Source organism: Mustelus asterias, chromosome 17, assembly GCF_964213995.1.
Source record: "Mustelus asterias chromosome 17, sMusAst1.hap1.1, whole genome shotgun sequence".
NCBI classification, from domain to species: Eukaryota; Metazoa; Chordata; class Chondrichthyes; order Carcharhiniformes; family Triakidae; genus Mustelus; species Mustelus asterias.
In genome coordinates this window covers 62,941,643-62,965,354 of record NC_135817.1, presented here as the reverse complement: position 1 = coordinate 62,965,354, position 23,712 = coordinate 62,941,643, and the positions used below count along the sequence as shown (strand labels likewise).

At 43.4% G+C, this 23,712-nt stretch overlaps 1 protein-coding gene across 2 annotated transcripts in view; it reads left to right on the top strand.

Annotated features, from left to right (window-relative positions):
- The window catches only part of eva1c (eva-1 homolog C (C. elegans)), a 122,794-nt gene that overhangs the window by 76,510 nt on the left and 22,572 nt on the right, over positions 1-23,712 (top strand). The gene's annotated exons all lie outside the window — the stretch shown is intronic.

The following is a 23,712-nucleotide window of genomic DNA, read 5'->3' as shown; positions in this document are numbered from 1 at the left end:
CATTGGTGAGGCCGCAGCTGGAATACTGTGTGCAGTATTGGTCCCCTTATATGAGGAAGGATATATTGGCATTGGAGGGAGTGCAGAGAAGGTTCACCAGGTTGATACCTGAGATGAGGGGTTTGGATTATGAGGAGAGGCTGAGGAGATTGGGTTTGTACTCGTTGGAGTTTAGAAGGATGAGGGGGGATCTTATGGAGACTTATAAGATAATGCGGGGGCTGGATAGGGTGGAGGCGGAGAGATTCTTTCCACTTAGTAAGGAAGTTAAAACTAGAGGACACAGCCTCAAAATAAAGGGGGGTCGGTTTAAGACAGAGTTGAGGAGGAACTTCTTCTCCCAGAGGGTGGTGAATCTCTGGAATTCTCTGCCCACTGAGGTGGTGGAGGCTACCTCGCTGAATATGTTTAAAGCGCGGATGGATGGATTCCTGATCGGTAAGGGAATTAAGGGTTATGGGGATCAGGCGGGTAAGTGGTACTGATCCACGTCAGATCAGCCATGATCTTATTGAATGGCGGGGCAGGCTCGAGGGGCTAGATGGCCTACTCCTGCTCCTATTTCTTATGTTCTTATGTTCTTATGACTCTATGACTCAATTTCTGCCTTTCATAATCTAGTATTGATAAAAGCTCTTCTCACAATTAAACAGTGACAATGTTTTTCTACCCAGAAGGAGGAAAGAAAGCTGTAATTAGGCAATAAACATGTACAACAAAAACAAATTGATCTGATTGGGCAGCACGGTGGCACAATGGTTAGCACTGCTGCCTCACAGCATCAGTGACCCAGGTTCAATTCCCGCCTTGGATCACTGTCTGTGTGGAGTTTGCACATTCTCCCCATGGCTGCGTGGGTTTCCTCCGGGTGCTCCGGTTTCCTCCCACAGTCCAAAGATGCACAGGTTAGGTGGATTGGCCATGCTAAGTTGTCTCTTACTGTTCAAAGATGTGTGTATTAAGGGGATTAGTGGGGTAAAAACATGGGGTTATTGAGGTAGGACAGGGGTGGGCTCTGTCAGAAAGTTGGTATAGACACGATGGGCCTCTTTCTGCACTAAGGACATACAATGAACTCAATCAATTTTATTTCTGATGATTTTCCTAATTAAAGACTATCTATTGGCACTTGTGAGTTATGTGATCAAACATTCCTGAGTGTCTTTTTTTCATTGAAGGCATGTCATGTAGCAGTTATGTTTTTGTATTTTAAGTTCAGAACTATATTCTTATTAATTGAGGAAACTTTTGACCCTCTAATAAGCATGTGGACCACCCAGTTCATGATGAAAGAAAGTTTTAGTATCTATGATATTTTTAAGAAATAATAGAAATTTGTGGAGCTTTTCTCCTTTGGCACTTGTCTGATTTGTAATGCCAGAGTAGCCTTGGTTGTGAACCTCTCATATATTATGAATGAGTAGTCCCTGGGAGGTTACTTTGACCTCCCCACTTGGACAACTCATTAGTCATGCCTCATATCTTATTGTTTTTTTCATAGAAAATAAATGGGATACATAATGGGGAGCCAGTGTTTTCCTGTGTGCGGTGGTAATTTTTTTCAATGATCTGTCAAACATTTCTGGTAACGCCAATTGCTGATTTCAATGGTAGTCACAATATTCTGGTCATTAGACAGAAATAATTTGCATTTATATTAAAATATCACTGTTACCAATTACGCAGGTGGCATGGTGGCCTCTCAGTGCCAGCGGCCTTTGTTCAATTCCACTCTTGGGTAACTGCCTGTGTGGAGTATCATGCCAGCAGATACAGAGGGTATCATACCAGCAGACTCAAAAGCTGGGGGTGACTCCATTCCATGACCCAGAGCCACACTTAATGGGGAGTGCGGTACAGGGGAGAGGGATGGATTGGAATGGATGTTGCAGTGTAGGCAAACAATAGGTTGCTGTTAGGGCTGCCATCCTTATTATAGACAGCTGCCAGTCCCAAGGAGCTGTTAACCAATCAGAGGACCAGCTACTCAGCAGCCTCAACAGCGCCACTGCGGGCACTGGGAATGGAAGGAAAAATGCAAGTGCGGCCTGGGGGCACTGGGACCAATCAGGCAGGCCCCAGTGAGTGGGGAATGGTTAGTGAGGGCAGACAGTGCTTTTGCCACAGGTGTGGCCTCACCATTGTCCAAAGAGTACTCAAGTAGAAATGCTCTGACGAAGAGCACAGTAAGAAGTCTCACAACACCAGGTTAAAGTCCAACAGGTTTATTTGGTAGCAAAAGCCACAAGCTTTCGGAGTGCTGCCCCTTCATCAGGTGAGTGGGAGTTCTGTTCACAAACAGGGCATATATAGATACAAACTCAATTTACAAGATAATGGTTGGAATGCGAGTCTTTGCAGGTAATCAAGTCTTAAAGGTACAGACAATGTAAGTGGAGAGAGGGTTAAGCACAGGTTAAAGAGATGTGTATTGTCTCCAGCTAGGACAGTTAGTGAGATTTTGCAAGCCCAGGCAAGTCATGGGGGTTAAGACAGTGTGACATGAACCCAAGATCCTGGTTGAGGCTGTCCTCATGTGTGCGGAACTTGGCTATCAGTTTTTTGCTCAGCGATTCTGCGTTGTCGTGTGTTGTGAAGGCCGCCTTGGAGAATGCTTACCCGAAGATCAGAGGCTGAATGCCCGTGACTGCTGAAGTGTTCCCCAACAGGAAGCACCAGGAACTTCCTGGTACTAAGAGCACCAGGGTTCACTTAAGTAGTCTCAGGGAGAGCCATCCAGCACCTTCCCTCCCACTGGCACAATAGCATGGCAGAAAGAATATGACAGCACTCCACTTCCAGTTTCCCTCAACAGTTTAGGGATTTCCCAACCCCCCAGGATAACATTCAGCCCAAAATATTTGTGCGATGTCTCTATCCCCCTCTTATAATTTATCCCGTCTCAGCCTGTAGGGTATTACTTTTACGAGTCTCTTCTATTTTACAGACTTGTGGAAGCTCTTACAATCTGTCTTAATATTTCTAACCAGTTGACTATCTTATTTTTGTTTTAATTTGGCTATCAATTTTGCTGGAGTCTAAAATTGTTCCAATCTTCAGGTTTACTATTCTGCTTACAGCATAACAATCCTCTTTTTTAACTAACCATTGATAATCACTTTCTCCATGTTTTATATTTCTCATTGGAACACAGAACAGTAAAATATTTATTTAAATAGTCATTGGAGTACTGCTGAAAAGAAGAGACATGCTAGCGCAGCTTTTCACCTTGTACTCAACAGAAAAGCTGCATGAGATAAACCAACAATGAAGGGAACAACAATTTACACTGCATGGGAGGAGACACAATTTAAGATTATCAGTTGGGCTTGCAGTATGACTCATTTAAAATTTAAAGTTTATATATTAGTGTCACAAGTACGTTTACATTTACACTGCAATTAAGTTATTGTGAAAATCCCCTAGTCGCCACACTCCGGCGCCTGTTCGGGTACACTGAGGGAGAGTTTAGCATGGCCAATATACCTAACCAGCATGTCTTTCGGACTGTGGGAGGAAACCGGAACACCCAGAGGAAACCCACACACACGGAGAGAGCATGCAGACTCCGCACAGACAGTGACCTAAGCCGGGAATCAAATCCAGGTCCCTGGCTCTGTGAGGCAGCAGTACTAATCACTGTGCCACCATTGCAGATGCTGGAAGCCACATATATTCTCACACAGGGCCCTGTGCTTTTCAACCACGCATTACATCTTTTCCAACTAAACAAAAGCTTCGAGGACAGCCATTCCCTAGTTCATTCTCCATGACAATGCCTTGACCAACCAGAATCAAATTGGACACAAATGCTTGGCAGTTAACTGTTCTCTGCTGTATTCTTCCATGGCAATGCTGCTACCAAATTGGGAAAATGGTGACGTACTGGCTTTGCCACTGGAGTAGGAATCTAGAAACCCAGGTTAATGCTCAGGAGACATGAGTTCAAATCCCACCATGGCATTTGATGGAATTTAATTTAAATTAATACAATATGGAACATAAAGCTAGTCTCAGTGACAGTGACCATCATCAACTATTGTAAAAATTCATCCAATTTGACAATGTCCTTTAGGGAAGTAAATTGGCAGTCCTTATCTAGTCTGACCTACATGTGATTCCCAATCCACAGCAATATGGTTGACAGTTAACTGCCCTTTGAAATGGCCCATCAGGCCATCTGTTCAAGGGGAAATTAGGGATGGGCAACAAATGCTGGCCTTTCCAGAGCAGCCCATATCCCACGATAGAATATAAAAAAATAAGAATCCACTTGCCAACCAATCGGCACTCTCTTCTCATGCAGTGTAAATTGTTGTTCCCTTTACTATTTGTTTATCTCACATTGCTATCCTGATGAGTGCAAGATGGAAAACTTTGGTAGATAGCGCTTTTTTCAGCAAACTATTTAAATGTTCACCGTTGCCCACCTACTGACAAACAATTTAAAATCTAATTCCCCAACCTACCTGTGTAACTGAACTTATTTAAGTTCAATTATCTAGTTTCAGACTTACAGATGTCACCCTCAAACTCAGTGTGAAATTCTATCATGTTATTATTGCAGAGAAGCACTTACTATTAGAATACTAATTAACTCTATCTCATTATACAGAGCAAATCTAACATAGCATCTTCTCTGGTTGGTTCCACAATGCACTCCATTAGGAAATTGTCTCAAATGCATTTCATAAACTCATCTAACTGGCTTCTTTTGCCATTTTGATTGCGGTAGTATATTTTCACATTTTCCCATTTTATTTCAGATTTTAGCTTCCAAAATATTTTTCCTTTGTTTTACTTTGGTTTGACTTTTTTCATATGTAGTTTAGAATTATAGAATCCCTACAGTGCCGAAGGAGGCCATTTGGCACCAACCACAATCCCACCCAGGCCCTATTCCTGTAACCCCAATATTTACACTGCTATTTCCCTGACACTTGGGGCAATTTAGCATGGCCAATTAACCTAACCCACACATCTTTGGGAGGAAACCAGAGTACCCGGAGGAAACTCATGCAGACACAGGGAGAACGTACAGGCTTCACACAGGCAGAATCTCAGATTCAAATCAGAAAGCAAACACTCGGGCCTAAATCTTCTGATCCCGCCTACCGTGGGAATCGTTGCAGGCGGGACAGTAGATATGACGGACAAGCCAAAGGTCCATTGACCTCAGGCAGGAATCTCTGATCCCAGGGCAGGCAGGATCGGAGGATCCTGCCCTGGGTAAGGACTTATGTGTCATGCCACTCATAGTAAATGCACTCAGAGACTTCTCCTGTTCATTTTTGCCAGTGTAATATTAAATATTTTCTTTTAGACTATCATAGAATCATAGAATCCCTAGAGTGCAGAAGAGGCAATTCGGTCCATCGAGTCTGCACCAACTCTCTGAGTCTCCCTCAATAATCTCTCCCTCAGTGAAACGAAGGCGATAATCATCAACTTCAGGAAGCATAGTGGAGGACATGCCCCTGTCTACATCAATGGAGATGAAGTGGAACAAAAACAGAAAATGCTGGAAAATCTCAGCAAATTTGATAACGTCTGTGGAGAGAGAATAGAGCCAACTTTCAGAGTCAGGATGACCCAAAAGACATGCTGTTTAGGTGCATTGGCCATGCTAAATTCTCCCTCAATGTACCCGAACAGGTGCCAGAGTGTGGCGACTAGGGGATTTTCATAGTAACTTCATTGCAATGTAAGCCTAAATGTGACGCTAATAAATAAACTTTAAACTTCGTCAGAGCAGATGAAGTGGAAAGGGTTGAGAACTTCAGGTTTCTAGGTGTCCAGATCACCAACATCCTGTCCTGGTCCCTCCACGCTGTCGCCATAGTTAAGAAAGCCCACCAACTCCTCTACTTTCTCAGGAGGCTAAGAAAACGTGACATGTCCACTACGACTCTCACCAACTTTTACAGATACACCATAGAAAGCATTCTTTCTGGTTGTATCACAGCTTGGTATGGCCCCTGTTCTGTCCAAGACCACAAGAAACTACAAAGGATCATGAACGAAGCCCAGACTGTCACACAAGCCAGCCTCCCACCCATTGATTCCGACTACACTTCCCACTGCCTCGGAAAAGCAGCCAGCATAATCAAGGACCCCACATACCCCGGACATTCTCTCTTCCACCTTCTTCCAAAAGGACAAAGATACATAACCCTGAGGACATGTACCAACCGGTTCAAGAACAGCTTCTTCCCTGCTGCCATAAGACTTTTGAATGGATCTACCTCATATTAAGTTGAATTTTCTCTACACCCTGGCTATCACTGTACACTATATTCTGCACCCTCTCTTTTCCCTCTCTATGTACAGTATGCTTTGTCTGTATAGCGCACAAGAAACAATACTTTTCACTGTATACTAATACACGTGACAATAATAAACCAAATCCAATAAACCAATCAGAGTATCTTACCCAAGTCCTCTCCCCTGCCCTAGCCCTGTAAGCCCACACACTTACCATGACTAATCCATCTATCGTGGACATCTTGTGAAGCCAAGGGACATCTTAGTATGGCCAATCCACTTAACTTTGGACAATGTTTATAATTTTGCTGTAATTAATAAAAGAAGAAAGCTTCATGAATGTAATTAAGATGAGCCGCGCTTACTCCATCGCTTCAATGAAAGGGTGCTTCACGTCCTGGTGTTTTACAAGTCTGCCATGGTCAGCACTGTTGAAGTTAGCAGCTAATTTTAAAGAATAAAGCAATACTGAAGCCACAGACATGAGCCATCACTTGAACTATTGGCTCTGTGTCTCCAGCAGCTGAACAACCTCTTCTTCAAAAACAAATGGAAGCTGACTCAGATGCCTTTTATTAATACAATGGCAAACAGGAATGCAGCATCAGCACAGGAAAGCAGTGTACTCATGAATATAAATGTTGATTTCTGTAGTACAGTTGTGTTCCCACAAGCAACCTGAACTTGGTGGTGACAGGGAGGATAATGGCCATTTGTTAATTGGCCTAGCTCCAAGATACAGGAAATGGATAACAAAATATAGTGCATTCAAAAGTCTGAAGCATTGACGGCCCGTATTTTGCCAGAATGGGGGATCCTTCAGCGACTCAGTACCAGCCGATTCAAGGACAGCTTCTTCCCTGCTGCCATTAGACTTTTGAGTGGGCCGACCTGATATTAAGCTGATCTTTCTCTACACCCTAGCTATGACTGTAACACCACATTCTGCATCCTCTCCTTTCCTTCTCCCCTATGTACTGCATGAACGTATGCATTGTCTTTATAGCGTGCAAGAAACAATACTTTTCACTGTATCCCAATAAATTATACAATTATAAAAACCCTACAGTGCAGAAGGAGGCCATTTGGCCCATCAGGTCCGCACCAACAACAATCTCACACAGGCTCCACCCCCGCAGCCCCACACATCCACCCCGCTAATCCCTCTAATCTACACATCCCAGGACACTAAGGGGCAATTTAGCATGGCCAATGCATCTAACCTGCACACCTTTGGACTGTGGGAGGAAACCGGAGCACCCAGAGGAAACCTATGCAGACACGAGGAGAACGTGCAAACTCCACACAGTGACCCAAGCCGGGAATCGAAACTGGATCCCTGGAGCTGTGAGGCAGCAATGCTAACCACTGTGCCACCATGCCGTCCCTGCAACAGTAAGTTCTAAATAAATAGATTCACAATACATGTGACAGTAATAAATCAAATCCAATTAGTTATGCGCCCATGTGTTTCACGCCATATTCCGTGGTGGGGCAGGCCTCAATGGCAAGTAGTTTGCTATCTTGTCTGGGCACCGTGATGAAAAGGTTCTAACATCACTGACCAACCATTCAATAAAGAAGGTGGCCTTCTTAAAATTGAAGGTAGATCTCCAGGAACTTTCTGAGGCTGGAAGATGGGCTTCCTGAGAATGAAGATGGATCTCATTGAATGTTCTGAGGCTGGAAGATGGATCCTCTCCAGGACACCATATGTGGAAGATCCATCTGCAAGCTTCTCCCATCCACTGCTGTAGTGTTCCAGGATCCAGAGTGGCAGCCTCCATCCTGAAACTCTGGACGCAGCCCCAGGCATTGTTTAGGTGAATCACAACATCTGCACACATTCTGAACATGTTACGCGCCAGTGTGAATCTGGTGTGGGGGGAATCGGATCTTCATTTGTGTTCCGTTAAAGGGGTGCAAATGAGGTTCACGTCGGCCTCTGGTGGGTTTTCTAACTCACCATGGCAGGCACCAGCAGACAATCCTGCTGTAAATTCACTCCGGCGTGAAACTGGTTTCTGAACCTCCAGTCCAGAAGGTGCTTGGGAGAATTCCACCCAGTTTTCCATTGTCAATGATGATTATTTAGCCATACTGAAACCCCCACAGTGGTTCAGGCATAATTGTATGTTGCTGAAATATACCCATATTTTCAGTACTTTTCAAATTGTGCACAGGAGCTTTGTTTGACCAACTGGGAATTCTTGCTCTTTTGATTCCATGTTTATTCCAGTGCAGCCCAGGTTCTTGAGATAAACTCAATTGTTTCTGATGGTTGTTAAAGGTACTAAGGTTAATTAATTTGACCTGTTCCAAACCACGTTGTGACTTTTCACTGAGTAGTCTCAAATATATTTGATGCAGAAATGAAAACTTTACACAACATTGTACAATACCCTTTTTGAGATTGTAACTCAGTACACTGGGCCTTATTTTAGCTGATATAACCTCATCACTTAAATCAGAATTTATTTGCTGCTCTTGATGTAGACAGGGGCATGTTCTCCTGAAGTCGATGACAATCTTCTTCTTCGTTTTGTTGACATTGAGGGAGAGATTATTGTTGCTGCACCAGTTCACCAGATTCTCTATCTCATTCCTGTACTCTGTCTCATCATTGTTTGAGATCCGACCCACTACTGTGGTGTCGTCAGCAAACTTGAAAATCGAGTTGGAGGGGAATTTGGCCACACAGTCAGAGGTGTATAAGGAGTATAGTAGGGGGCTGAGAACATACCCTTGTGGGGTATTGAGGATGATCATAGAGGAGGTGTTGTTGCCTGTCCTTATTAATTGTGGCCTGTGCGTTAGGAAGTTCAGGATCTAGTCACAGAGGGAGGAACCGAGGAGTTTGGAGATGAGTTTAGTAGGAATAATGGTGTTGAAGGCTGAGCTTTAGTCAATAAATAGGAATCTGACATAAGTATCCTTGTTATCTAGGTGTTCCAGGGTTGAGTGCAGAGCCAGGGAGATGGCGTCTGCTATAGACCTGTTGCAGTGGTACGCAAACTGTAGTGGATGCAGGTAATCCAGGAGGCGGGAATTGATTTGTGCCAAGACTAGCCTTTTGAAGCACTGCATAATGATGGATGTCAGAGCCACCGGACGACAGCCAGTAAGGCACACTGCTTGGCTTTTCTTAGGTATTGGGATGATGGTCGCCTTCTTGAAGCAGATAGGGACCTCAGATTGTTGTAAAGAGAGGTTGAAGATGTCTCCGAATATCCCTGCCAGCTGGTCAGTGCAGGATCTGAGTGCACATGCGTGTACCCCATCCGGGCCAGTCGCTTTCCATGGGTTGACCTTTGAGAAAGCTGCTCTGACATGTGCATTGGTGACCCCAAATACAGGTTCATCCAAGGCTTCCAGGGTGGAGAGCATGTTCTCGCTGACCTCTTGCTCAAAACGGGCGTAGAATGCATTGAGCTCATCAGGGAGGGGTGCTTTGGAGCTGGCAATTTTACATGCCTTCATCCTGTAGTCTGTTATGTCTTGGAATTGGAGCTATATCGTTGTTTCTTCACTGTCCAATTGTTCAGTGATCACGTGCATAGGTTTAACTGCCACATTTCTTTTAAAATAAAATAAAATTAGTTTAAAATTTATACTGAAGTCTGAAGTACCTCCAATCCTCCTGCAGTGATTTTACACCTCACCCCATCTCACAACCTGAGATATTTTAAGGCATAGTATGAGACAGAAACTTTCAGAAATTGATTGGGGGAGTCTGTTGGCAGGCCACGGGATGTCTGGTAAGTGGGAGGCTTTCAAAAGTGTGTTAACCAGAGTTTAGGGTAAGCACATTCCTTTTAGAGTGAAGGGCAAGGCTGGTAGGAATAGGGAACCCTGGAGAACTCCGGATATTGAAGCTCTGGTCAAGAAGAAGGAGGCATATGACATGCATAAGCAGTTGGATCAAGTGGATCCCTTGGAGAGTGTAGAGGGTATAGGAGTAGAGTTAAGAGAGAAATCAGGAGGGCAAAAAGGGGACATGAGATTGCTTTGGCAGATAAAGCAAAGGATAATCCAAAGACCTTCTACAAATACATAAAGAGCAAAAGAGTAACAAGGGAGAGAGTAGGGCCTCTTAAGGACCGACAAGGTCATCTATGTGCGGATCCACGAGAGATGGGTGAGATCCTAAATGAATATTTCTCATCAGTATTTACTGCTGAGGAAGGCATGGATGTTGGGGAACTGGGGGGAATAAATAGTGATGTCTTGAGGAGTGTACATATTACAGAGAAGGAGGTGCTGGAAGTCTTAAAGCGCATCAAGGTAGATAAATCCCTGGGACCTGATGAAGTATATCCCAGGACATTGTGGGAGGCTATGGAGGAAACTACGGGTCTCCTAGCAGAGATATTTGAATCATCGACAGCCACGGGTGAGGTACCTGATGATTGGAGGGTGGCAAATGTTGTGCCTTTGTTTAAAAAGGGCTGCAGGGAAAATCCTGGGAACTACAGGCCTGTGAGCCTCACATCTGTAGTGGGTAAGTTGTTAGAAGGTATTCTGAGAGACAGGATCTACAGGCATTTAGAGAGGCAAGGACTGATTAGGGACAGTCAGCATGGACTTGAGTGGAGAATCATGTCTCACAAATTTGATTGGGTTCTTTGAAGGGGTAACCAAAGAACGTAGATGAGGGCAATGCAGTTGATATTGTCTACATGGACTTTAGCAAGGCCTTTGACAAGGTAGTTTGTAGATGACACCAAGATTTGTGGCAGAGTGGACAGTGAAGAAGGTTATCTGGGACTTGGAATACTGTGTACAGTTCTGGTCACCCTATAATAGAAAGGATATTATTAAACTAGAAAGAGTGCAGAAAAGATTTACTAGGATGCTACCGGGACTTGATGGATTGAGTTATAAGGAGAGGCTGGATAGACTGGGATTTTTTTCTCTGGAGCGTAGAAGGCTAAGAAGTGATCTCATAGAGGTCTATAAAATAATGAGGGGCATAGATCAGCTAGATAGCCAATATCTTTTCCCAAAGTTAGGGGAGTGTAAAACTAGAGGGCATAGGTTTAAGGTGAGAGAGGAGAGATACAAAAGTGTCCAGAGGGGCAATTTTTTCACACGGAGGGTGGTGAGTGTCTGGAACAAGCTGCCAGAGGTAGCAGGAGAGGCAGGTTCAATTTTGTCTTTTAAAAACCATTTAGATGGTTATATGGCTAAGAAGGTATAGAGGGATATGGGCCAAACGTGGGCAATTAGGACTAGCTTAGTGATTTAAAACAAAAGGCAGCATGGACAAGTTGCGTCGAAGGGCCTGCTTCCATGCTGTAAACCTCTATGACTCTATGAGTACGTAAAATGAACTAGGTGGTCAGCCTAGGCCTGTGCCCCACATTAAGTGGCTAAGGCATCAGTTAGCCCACCTGGTCTTAGGCCCTTTAGTGGACAAATAACTGCCTCCAGGGCTTTATTCTGCCTCCACTGCAACTTTGCATTCTGTAGGGGAAGGTGGAGGCAACACAAACAACTCAGCAGCTTTGTCAGCATTGGCTGCTGTCAATTAAGAAACGGGGGGGAGGGGGGTGTTCCATTTGGGGAGCAGAACACCAAGATTGTAGCCCTTTTGTCCCTCCCCCACTGGCCTTTCTAACCCAATCCCCCACCTCCACTCGCTAGGTCCTCCCAACCGCGAGCACCGAAAATCCCCGGATTCAAGTCCCTATGGCTTCTTCACTTCCTCCTCGAGATTGTCTGTAGTCCCAGCAGTGTCTACTACTGTCATCTGTAGGGTGGGACGTCCTGTCTCTGGGAGGCAGAAGTCCCACTTGCCACTAATTCAGGCCGGTCCCAGCGTGCTATCCGTGCGGAGAAGACAGATTTCATGTTGGTGAGTTGCCAACCAACTTTTCATTCGGACGGATAATCCATTCTTCCTATAAAATCCACCACTCCATGGAGACCATCTTCCTCTCCTTTCCACACAGAGCCTGGAGAGCCAACCAAGATCATGCAATGAACTCCTCTGGACAATGATTGCATTTTTGTGGTTGATGGAAGTCCCATTTGCAATGCAATAAAAAATCTAGCTTTGAATATTGGCAGGCTATTCAACCATGATGCAAAACATTCTTTCCAGTCTGTTGACATTTTAAACAAATGTACATTTTTGGAGGGCTCACAGGTAGCAATTCATGAACTATATCCATTACTTTTTTGTAACCTAGAAACAGTGAGGCAAATTATTGCATTGTCTGTCATATGAGGAGAGAATAATTCGGTTAGGATTGTATTCATTGGAGTTTAGAAGAGTGAGAGGGAATCTCATAGAAATTTATAAAATTCTAACAGGATTAGACAGGGTAGATTCAGGAAGAATGTTCCCAATGGTGGGGGAGTCCAGAACTAGGGGTCACAGGATAAGGAGTAAACCTTCCAGGACTGAGGTGAAGATAAATTTCTTTATCCAGAGAGTGGTGAATGTGTGGAATTCACTACCACAGAAAGTGTTTGAGGCCAAAACGTTGTGTGACTTCAAGAAGAAATTAGATGTAGCTCTTGGGGCTAAAGGGATCAAGGGACATGGGGGGGAAGGGGGATCAGGATATTGATTTTGTTGATCAGCCATGATCAAAATGAATGGCGGAGCAGGCTCGAAGGGCCAAATGGCCACTCCTGCTTCTATTTCTGTTTCTATGCCACGACTAACCCAAGACCGTCCAGCAATTGAACCTAGTCTACTCCATTATTGCCAGAATTTTACCGCCCCGCCTGCCACGGGAATCGGAGTGGGCGAGAGGCAGACCATGGAAAGGTCCGTTGACCTCAGGTGGGATTTTACGGTTTCTGGATGAGCGAGGCCGTTAAACCCCACCCCATGGCCGGTATTTTACGACCTTGCTTGGGCAGGGCTTGTAAAATCCTGCCCCAGGCCAAGGGAGAATTCAGTTCTGCAAGCCGCGCCCACCCCGACTCCCGGGGGGGAATGCCGGTAAAGTTCCGGCGTATGACTTTATTTCACACTGGACACCAGACTTTCTGAAAGAATCATCAAAGAATTATTTGAATTTAAAATATTTAAAGCTTCTCTTTTTAAAAAGGAAAGCCCTTTGTTGCTCAGATTAAAGACTATGTTGTCTCTTTCAGTGCGAAAATATAAAGAAAATACCAAACAAGCCTACCACAATGTTTTTCTGAAAGATCCTGCTGTTACTTTATGAAAGCATGGGACTTGAAGCTGTACCCTGCTGTCTTTCTCCTCCTTGTTCAATTGCCTGTCACTCACCCCCAGTACAAGGCTTTGATTCCTCTCTGTAAAGTCAGCAGTTCAGTAGATTTGGAATTCAGTGCTGGTAAGCATGTCACTAATAACTTTGTAACGGACAGGAAAACATTTGTTTATTCAAAACCCTTTTGGCACGAATCAAAATCTCAAGAAGAATGTGCTTCAGCAGAAGTGGAAAGTGGACATATTGCAAAATCATACTTTTAGAACACAAGTTTGAAAGAATGAACATTGGCCAGTCCATTTAATGTAATGTTTATAGAGCACTGCAGGTTTAATGGGATTTGAACTGGCCAAATCATTGCATTTTAGCCTCTGGAGAGGAAGTAAGATAAACCTTGGGATCCAATCTTGCTTACAGTAATTTTCCATTATTTTGTTGTAAAATAAATATGCAGCTGAGTGCAAAACTAATGTTATATACAGTAGGAAATCTAATTCCTCTTCTTATCCTTGTGTTCCTTGCATGCTGTGAAATATTTTGATTTGGTTTGATTTATTATTGTCACATGTATTACTATACAGTGAGAAGTATTGTTTCTTGCGTGCTATACAGACAGAGCATACTGTTCATAGAGAAGGAAACGAGAGAGTGCGGAATGTAGTGTTATAGCTAGGGTGTAGAGAAAGATCAACTTAATGCAAGGTGGGTCCAGAAAGAAACTATTCTTGAGTCGGTTGGTACGTGACCTCAGACTTTGGTATCTTTTTCCCTATGGGAGAAGATGGAAGAGAGAATGTCCGGGGTGCCTGGGGTCACCAAATCTTCAAGAAATTGAATTAAAGCATTGTTAGAGAGTTTTAAAGAGTTAGAGTGAAGTTTGAGAAGCACAGAACGAGAGTAAAAGATAGAATTAGAAGGTATGCTGGGCATAGCTTGAAAGAAGTCACCTCGCTCCGGCGCCATCTTGGAATTTATCAGGTAGGTATTAAATCAATGGCAGGGACAATTGAGGGCAAAATAAATTTAATCAAGGAAGTACAGAATAGAATGATTTTGGTGGCTCTAGCAACTTGCAACATTGGCTGATGCTGAGCAAGAGGCCAATAAACAACATAGTTAGCATTAGCTAGGTAATGATATCATTTAGACCAGTATGGCAACATCAAGTTGTCATGCTAGCTGTATTGTGGTCAGCAGGCGCAGATTAATCAAACACCATGAATCCCATGCACATTTTCTGGGGCTATTGAGTTTAGCCCCTATAATCTTTAGGGCTCTGTCACATCTGAGACATAGTAATGGGAGCCATTTGCAGGATTTTAGGGTGGAAACAGTGGCACAGTGGTTAGCACTGCTGCATCACAGCGTCAGGGACCCGGGTTCAATTCCGGCCTCGGGTGACTGCCTGTGCAGAGTTTGCATGTTCTCCCCGTGTCTGCGTGGGCTTCCTCCAGATGCTCTTGTTTCCCCCCACTGTCCAGAAGGCATGCGGGTTAGCTTGGATTGGCCATGGTAAATTGCCCCTTAGTGTCAGGGAGATTAGCAGTGTATCAAGCTAACCTTCATATCTTTGGACTGTGGAAGGAACCCGGTGCACCCGGAGGAAACCCACACAGACCCGGGGAGAATGTGCAAACTCCACACAGACAGTGACCCGAGGCCGGAATTGAACCTGGGACCCTGGCGCGTGAGGCAGCAGTGTTAACCACTGTGCCACCATGCCGTACTTTTACTGTATTACTATTTAATAGTTCCATTACTATTTAAATGGTTAAGCATTTTCTATAACTCCTTATGAAATATTCAGCGTGTATTAAATATATCTTATTCAAGGGGTCATGGTTTGTGAACAAGCCTGATTTCAACCTTGTGGACCACTGATATGAAGGATGGCCACTCATGCGGCCCAACAACTAGCCTAGCTTGTGCCCATCATTGTTATAGAGACTCTAAGCATCATGGAACATAATGGAATAAATGACTTGTGCCATTGATTATTGCCTCTGCATATCTACCTTAGAGGTTTATGCCATGTCAGAAGATAGTTATACAGTTATGATGTCTCACACCCATTGAATTCAATGACCTTCACCAATGCAAAAGCTGAATACTGTGGGTGCTGGAAAACTGATGGAGAAACCAAAAATGCTGGAGATAATCAAGAGGCCTGCCGGCATCTGTGGTGAGAGAAACAGAGTTCAGGTCCTTCTGTAACACAAGCCATCCCATATCGAACAGCGGATAAGCAGCTTTTCATGTTGATGTCCTTTCACCAGAACAGGTCATGATGCTCCTGGTTTTAAGCCAGATTTCATGCACTGAAACTTAGACTTATAAGTCATGGTTTCTATGGCCTGAAAACGATGTGACTTGTTGATCCAAGATTGATATGGGACAAGGAGATATGGGACATGGATAAGTTGGGCCGAAGGGCCTGTTTCCATGCTGCAAACCTCTAAGGAGAGGCAAAACCCAATTAATCCCAAAGTCTTATCTGAACCTTCAGGAGAACTGCGGCTGCAGCAATAATCATCTACAGTCCAGTGCTCCTTGGCAAACAAATGATGCCATTATAGGGGACTTCAATTGGTGTGGCTGGTGGCTGCCTTTAGTAAGGTGTTGGATTAAATTTTTTTTAAAAGGTGCAGACTCCACACAGAAAGTCACCCGAGGCCAGAATTGGACCCAGGTCCCTGGCGCCATGAGGCAGCAGTTCTAACCACTGTGCCACCGAGCCATCCTGTCAGTGCAACACATTTCCACTGGAGTTAAAGTGGGAGTTCAATAAAAGCTGCAGGTACTCCTCCCTGAGGTATATACCCAAAGACAATAAGGAACCTTTTAGATGCAAATTATTGTCAATCACCATTAGATATCTTACCCAGATCAAGAATGGTGCTGGCAATGTTGTAATCTGGGTTCTTTTGATGTCACAATGATGAGATCTTAAGACTTGTATGTTTAATCATGAACCACTTATTGGTTGTCTTTAAATATGTACAGATATAGTCATGCATGGTGCTGTTTCCCATGCAGGCTGCTTCCAGAGTGTTTGCTCTGAGTCTATTGCCATGTGACATTATGCATCATACTGTGGGCAGTGCTATTCTCCAGTCTCACATTAACCTTTGCTCTGGCGCCCACCTGTACATTACAGTGGCATGCAGGCACATAATACAACAGGCAGCATTTATTCACATACATTACTGAATTCTGTAGAGGTGTGTCCCACATGGAGAAAGTGCTTCAATTATGCCTCTTAAATAAAATTGTTTACTTATTCACATAGCTGCTCTATTTCAACAGGCTGCCACTTGGGGAGTTGATTATAGGGCTAAATTATGCATTTTAACAATACTTCAGGACTATGTAATTTTAAAATTAACATTGAATGTCATAAATATGCATTTAAAACTGATTTATTTTACTTAGTTCACTTGGTCAGGTTCACACAGCTCGCTCCACAACAGAAATCAGCAAGTTACTGGCAACAATAATGAAAGTGACAAGGACATCTGGACATTGGCTCTAGGGCCACATGAAGGTGTTAACTAGTGTTCATGGTGACATACAATGGGCTATGATTTACATCATGATTGGGCACAAGGTCGAGCAACCAGTATCCATGCTTTTAACGTTACCAATATAGCAAATAAAAAAATCAATTTTTTGTCCTCCAGCTGTTCTAACAAGTCTGCAGCTCCAATGTAGCAATAGCAGTGTGAAAATGTTGAAAATTCTGCTGAAGATGGTCTTTTACTGATGCACCATAGAAGGCATCCTTTCCGGATTTATCACAGCTTGGTATGGCTCCTGCTCTGACCAGGACTGCAAGGATGTAGCCCAGTCCATCACGTAAACCAGCCTCCCATCCATTGACACTATCTAAATTCCACACTGCCTCAGGAAAGCAACCAGCAAAATCAAAGACCCTATGCACCCCGGACATTCTCTCTTCCAGCTTCTTCCGTCAGGAAAAAGATACAAAAGTCTGAGATCATGTACCAATCGACTCAAGAACAGCTTCTTCCCTGCTGTTATCGTGCTTTGAATGGACCTACCTCATATTAAGCTGATTTTTCTCTACACCCTAGCTGTAACTGTAACACCACATTCTGCATCCTCTTCTTTCCTTCTGCCCTATGTACTCTATGAACAGTATGCTTTGTCTGTATAGCGCGCAAAAAGCAATACTTTTCACTCTATCCCAATACATGTGACAATAATAAATCAAATCAAATCTCACATTTGTGTTGTGGTGGAATGGGATGAGACTGTCGTTATTCTCAGATTTCTGGGGAGTAGCGTGATTGGGATGCAAATATTTTCCAAAAATCATTAACCTTTAACATTCGCGTATCATACCTTCGAGTGATTCAACAATGCTACTCAGGCTTCATGAACTAACTAAGGCAGGCACAGATATCGCTAAAGATCCCAGGATAGTGCCAGAAAATTCCAGACGGCCGACAAATTTTCCTGGACTCTTCACAGATAAAGAAGTTTACTTAAAATGTGGATTTAATCAGATTGTCAATCTGGATGTGGGTTCAGTCAATCCAGATGAGAAGTTCAGGATCATTACGACAGCTATGTGGTCTTTTAAAAATTATGACGCTGAGGTATTACTGCCAATGTCAAAATGGTAACATGAAAGGCTTGACTTTGGTTAAAAGCCAAATCTGATAGATTTTTGATGAATTCCTGAGGAAATGGCAGCTTTTAATTAACAAAGTGATGGAAAATCTGATGTGCCTCGAGGCAGAGAAAGATCTCTTAATTTGCTTGCTTCTGTTTCCGGACAATGCATTTCAGGGTCACATATAGTCCAGAGTACAGATTCAGTCTAGCGTTAAGTGGAAGGGAAATATTGTGATCAGAGAGATGCCAGAACTTTGAAACATTATCTGTTGTAAACAAAGTGACAGTTGGGATGGATGTTGTGCTGATTTTAGATTTCAATAATACCTAACGCAGTTAAATCTATGTTTGTCATCTTGTTAGCAAATACAGCAGGGAGATAATCTACTCATAATAGATTCAAGCTGCTTTTCCAGAAGCATCCATTACTAATAATAAAGTAAAACATGAAGCTTAGACAGTAACCTAGAGGTGGAAAAGAAACTGGGTGGGACTTTCTGCCACTGGGCGACTAGCGGGATCATCCAGTCCCACCACTGTCAACCGTGTTTCCCATTGTTCACTCCCTCAGTCTGATCTGACGAAGGAGCAGCGCTCCAAAAGCTTATGGTGTTTGCTTCCAAATAAACCTGTTGGACTTTAACCTGGTGTTGTTAAAACTCTTACTGGATTCCAGGGAACCCATTGGGTAGGTGGAGTTTACCATCCAGGGACTGGAAGATCCAGCCAGCGGGAATAGCCAAAAAATCCCACTGGCAGGAACTGCTGAAAATTCCTCTGGTGGGAACAACTGGAAAATCCCACTGGCGGGAACAGCTGGAAAATCCCTCCAATGGGAACAGCTGGAAAATCCCGCCCTCAGTTATGCTGCAAGATCTATCCCATTCTCTGTTGATACATGGTGATGCACTGATAACGTACGCATAGCAAAAACTCTAGCTCCTGGTATCCAAACAATTATTAATTTTCAAATGCTACCAAAATAGGCATCGAACAGTCAGATACTTTTCATCATTGTGAAGTTCAAAAATGTTTGCTTTGCAATGGTTGCAACTGATGCAAAGCTGAAGTAGTGTCAGTTTCCCTGCTTGAAGTAGCCTTGTATTGGCTATTGCTTGTGTTACGACACGGAGATTGTTCCTCTTTAAGATGTAATGCCGAATCTCCCAAAGAGGAATACCTCGCCTTGTAATCTATTAAAAGTGTGTGTGAAGATGTGAACTGTCCTTCAGTAACGTTTAGTGGTTAACTAACAGAAATACTCCACACTCACTTTAAAATGAACATCTAACAGTTTATTTCTTTAACTATCAGGGAACTTTAACTAAACAAGTAACATACCGAGTAAAATAAGATTCTCCTGGAATGCTGTTCAAGTAAATACAATACTCATTCATTAACCAGAAATATAATAATAGAGTTCTGTCACTCTGAAAAAAATACAATCAGGTTTTATTGCTTTCGGAAACTTTTGGAGTTCTTCTGTGGATTCCCTCTGTGAATTATTTTTGATTTGGTACCTTTCGCTGCTTAGATGGTGTGTTCTCTTAAGAAACATACACAGCTGGTAGGGTGGAGAGCTGCTCTTTCCCTCTCGACTTGAGAGGTGGCAGTTGCTAACTAACTTTTTCTCTTAAACTCTCTTTTCTACCTGTGATGACCTATCAACTTTCCTACAACAGGATTGGTCTGATTTTTTTTCAACATCATCAAATTTAAATCTTATAGGTTCTTGGTAGTGGAATGCTTGCTTTAAACTGATTGGGAAAAATTCAGACATTCAAATGCCTGAAGCCTGTTATCAAGACAATCCTGCTGCCTGGCTTTGGATACAAATGTTTCAGTCTGGGACTCTGTATGTACGTTTCATCTTAAACCTCCAATCACTGAAACAAAACCAGCTTTTAAAGGGACCACACAATGTTTTGTCCCTCTGGGATTTTCTTTACATTCTTTACATCCTTACAAACTCAACTTTGCAATTACTAAATTAACCGCATTTATTTTATTTGTATGTGAACTGAAATGCATGGAGCTTGCTGTGGTTATGCCTCAGAATTGATGGCAATTTGGAACAAAAACTCAATGAGTGGGCAGAATATCTGCGATATGACTGAGCAGTAATAAGGCAGCAGGTTTGTTTTGTGACACGAATGGAAGGGGTGGCGTATTCCCATTGCGTTAACATTCTAGATTTGGTAAGTTAGTCAAGTCGCACAAAGCAGAGCTCAGGATAGGACAGGAGAATTAGAATTTGGAATGATTAGCAACATTCCGCTTCTGGTATCTTCAGGTGAAGTCTTTTATCCTTTCGTCTTGTTTGGAAAACAGCACAGTGTGGTCCGATCAACCATTTGGCAAAGGAATTGCTTTAAGGAGTAGTGAAAAAAAATCAATATTTTGAAGTTTAAAGGAAGGAAGGTTTCCAAGAGTGCAAGAAACTACAAAAGGTGTGAATGTAGCCCAATCCATCACGCAAAGCAGCTTCCCATCCATTGACTCTGTCTACACTTCCCGCTGCCTCGGCAAAGCAGCCAGCATAATTAAGGACCCCACGCACCCCGGACATTCTCTCTTCCACCTTCTTTCATCAGGAAAAAGATACAAAAGTCTGTATCAACCGACTCGGGAACAACTTCTCCCCCGCTGCCATCAGACTTTTGAATGGACCTACCTTGCACTAAGTTGATCTTTCTCTACACCTTAGCTATGACTGTAACACTACATTCTGCACCTTCTTTCCTTCTCTATGAATGGTATGCTCTGTCTGTATAGTGCACAAGAAACAATACTTTTCACTGTATACTAATATATGTGACAATAATAAATCAAATCAAATCAAATTTGGTATCGTAGTACTTGGTTTTACCTATGGTGTATGTGGCACTTCTGGTGCCAACTTTATCAGATGTCAGTTTGCTGAAGGCATTATAGCATAAACAGTGAGTGCCAGCAGAAGCATGTAGGATAGGCAAGTTGTGATGTGAATCAGCATGTAATACCGATTTGACACCAATGCTGCTAGCTCACTGCTCCAACTAACTGCCTTTCTTCACCTCAATTAGCTAAGTTTTAAGTTTAAAGTTTATTTATCAGTGTCACAAGTAGGCTTACATTAACATTGCAGTGAAGTTACTGTAAAAATCCCCGAGTCGCCACACTCCAGCGGCTGTTCGGGTACACTGAGGGAGAATTTAGCATGGTCAATGCATCTAACCAGCACATCTTTCAGACTGTGGGAGAAAACCGGAGCACCTGGAGGAAACCCACGCAGACACAGGGAGAACATGCAAACTTTGCACAGATAGTGACTCAAGCCGGGGAATCGAACCCGGGTCCCTGGCACTGTAAGAATCATAGAATCCCATAGAATCTCTACAATGCAAAAGGAGGCCATTCCGCCCATTGAGTCTGCACTGACCACAATCTCACCACGCCCTATTCCCATAACCCCACATATATTTACCCTGCTAATCCCCCTGACACGAGGGTCATTTTAGCATGGCCAATTAATCAAACCCGTACATCTTTCAGATTGTGGGAGGAAACCGCAGCACCCGGAGGAAACCCACATAGACATGGGGAGAATGTGCAAACTCCACACAGACAGTGACCCGAGGCCGAAATTGAACCTGGGTTCCTGGCGCTGTGAGGCAGCAGTGCTAGCCATTGTACCACCGTGCCGTCCAGCTCAGCGTGCATTCAGCAACAGGAAGGATGCAACCCCCATCACCCCAACAACACTGATTAAAGGGATCATCAACCACTTTCAGGTTTCTGATTGATACCTACTAGCTCTTGATGAGAATATATAGTGTTTGATGGTTTCCAAAATAGTTTAAAGTTGCAGATATCTACAGGTGATAGTGTGGCATATACTGTAGCACTTTGTCCTAATTTCCAGGGTTGTTTAGAAACAACTTGCTCCCAGACTCAGGAACAGCAGTACGCATTTCCCCTTGGAACGGAATAACAAGAAGAATGAGCAGAGGTAACACAGAACAGGGCAAGCTTTTGGAAGAGGGAGGAAGCAGAGAAGGGCTTTCAGGGGGGGAATTCCCCTACTTGGGCCTCAACAAGGGACAACATATCAGATGGGCAGCACGGTGGTTAGCACTGCTTCCTCACAGCGCCAGGGACCAGGGTTCAATTCCCGACTTGGGTGACTGTGTGGAGTTTGTACATTCTCACCATGTCTGCGTGGGTATCCTCCGGGATCTGCGGTTACCTCCTACAGTCCAAAGATGTACAGGTTAGGTGGATTGGCTATGCTAAAAAAAAAATGCCCCTTAGTGTCAGGGGATTAGTTAGGGTAAATGCAAAGGTTATGGGCATACGGCCTGTGTGGGATTGTGGTTGATGCAGAATCGATGGGCCGAATTGCCCCCTCCTTCACTGTAGGATTCTATGATTCTATGTCTCCACTTCACTAAGGATATTGACAATGAAACCTACCATCTGCTGCAGCCACCATAGCTGTCTCAAATCAGGTCATGGATATCATTGCCAATGGCTATTAAGCTGACTGTGGTTATAAGTGTTGGCACTTCCCAGGTTGGAAGAGGCAATGTTACAGCATCTCCCATTTCCTGTCTATGTTGCATAAGGAAGGGCACTGAGGATGGAACCTTACTGCTGTTGAAGATTATCTGAGGTTGATTTGATTTGATTTATCATTATCACATGCATTGGGATACAGTGAAAAGTATTATTTCTTGTGTGCTATACAGACAAAGCATACTGTTCATAGAGTACATAGGGGAGAAGGAAAGGAGAGGATGTAGAATGTAGTGTTACAGTCATAGCTAGGGTGCAGAGAAAGATCAGCTTATTATACGTTTTGTCCATTCAGAAGTCTGATAGCTCAAGAAGATGCTCTTGAGTCAATTGGGATGTGACTTCAGAGTTTTGTATCTTTTTCCCGATGGAACAAGGTGATAGAGAGAATCTCCAGGGTGCGTGGCGTCCCCGATTATGCTGGCTGCTTTCCCAAGGCAGTGGGAAATGTAGACAGAGTCAATGGATGGGAGGCTGGCTTACGTGATGGACTGGGCTTCGTTCACAACCCTTTGTAGTTTCTTGTGGTCTTGGTCAGAGCAGGAGCCGTTCCAAGCTGTGATACATCCAGAAAGGATGCTTTCTATGGAACCAAATGTGTAAAATGTTTTGAACATTTCCATTTAAAAAAGAGAGCTATTAACACAGCACATTGCTCTTCTCAAAGACCATGCCACACTGTTGGAGGTATGTAAGTTCACCATAATGCTTCACATGCCCAGGGAGTTCCTGATCTTGGGTCAGGTATCAATGCTGGTTAAGGTAAGGGAAAATGTAAAACTCTAAAAAGAAACTCTTGAACAGCAATTTAAAATATATAATTTTTTTACAAAAGTCTTGGAAATATGAAACTATTACCAGAAATGTGACAGATTTAAACTTCATTCCCCCTCTGGATAGCAGCCACATTGGGAGAACTGCTTCCATTGCTCATCGCTAGTTAGGCAATGAGTGACCATTTTAAAGTGCATTAGGTTATATATTACCCAGCACATACAAATCAAGTGTAGGCCATTCTAAGTCATAGAATCATAGAATCCCTACAGTGCAGAAG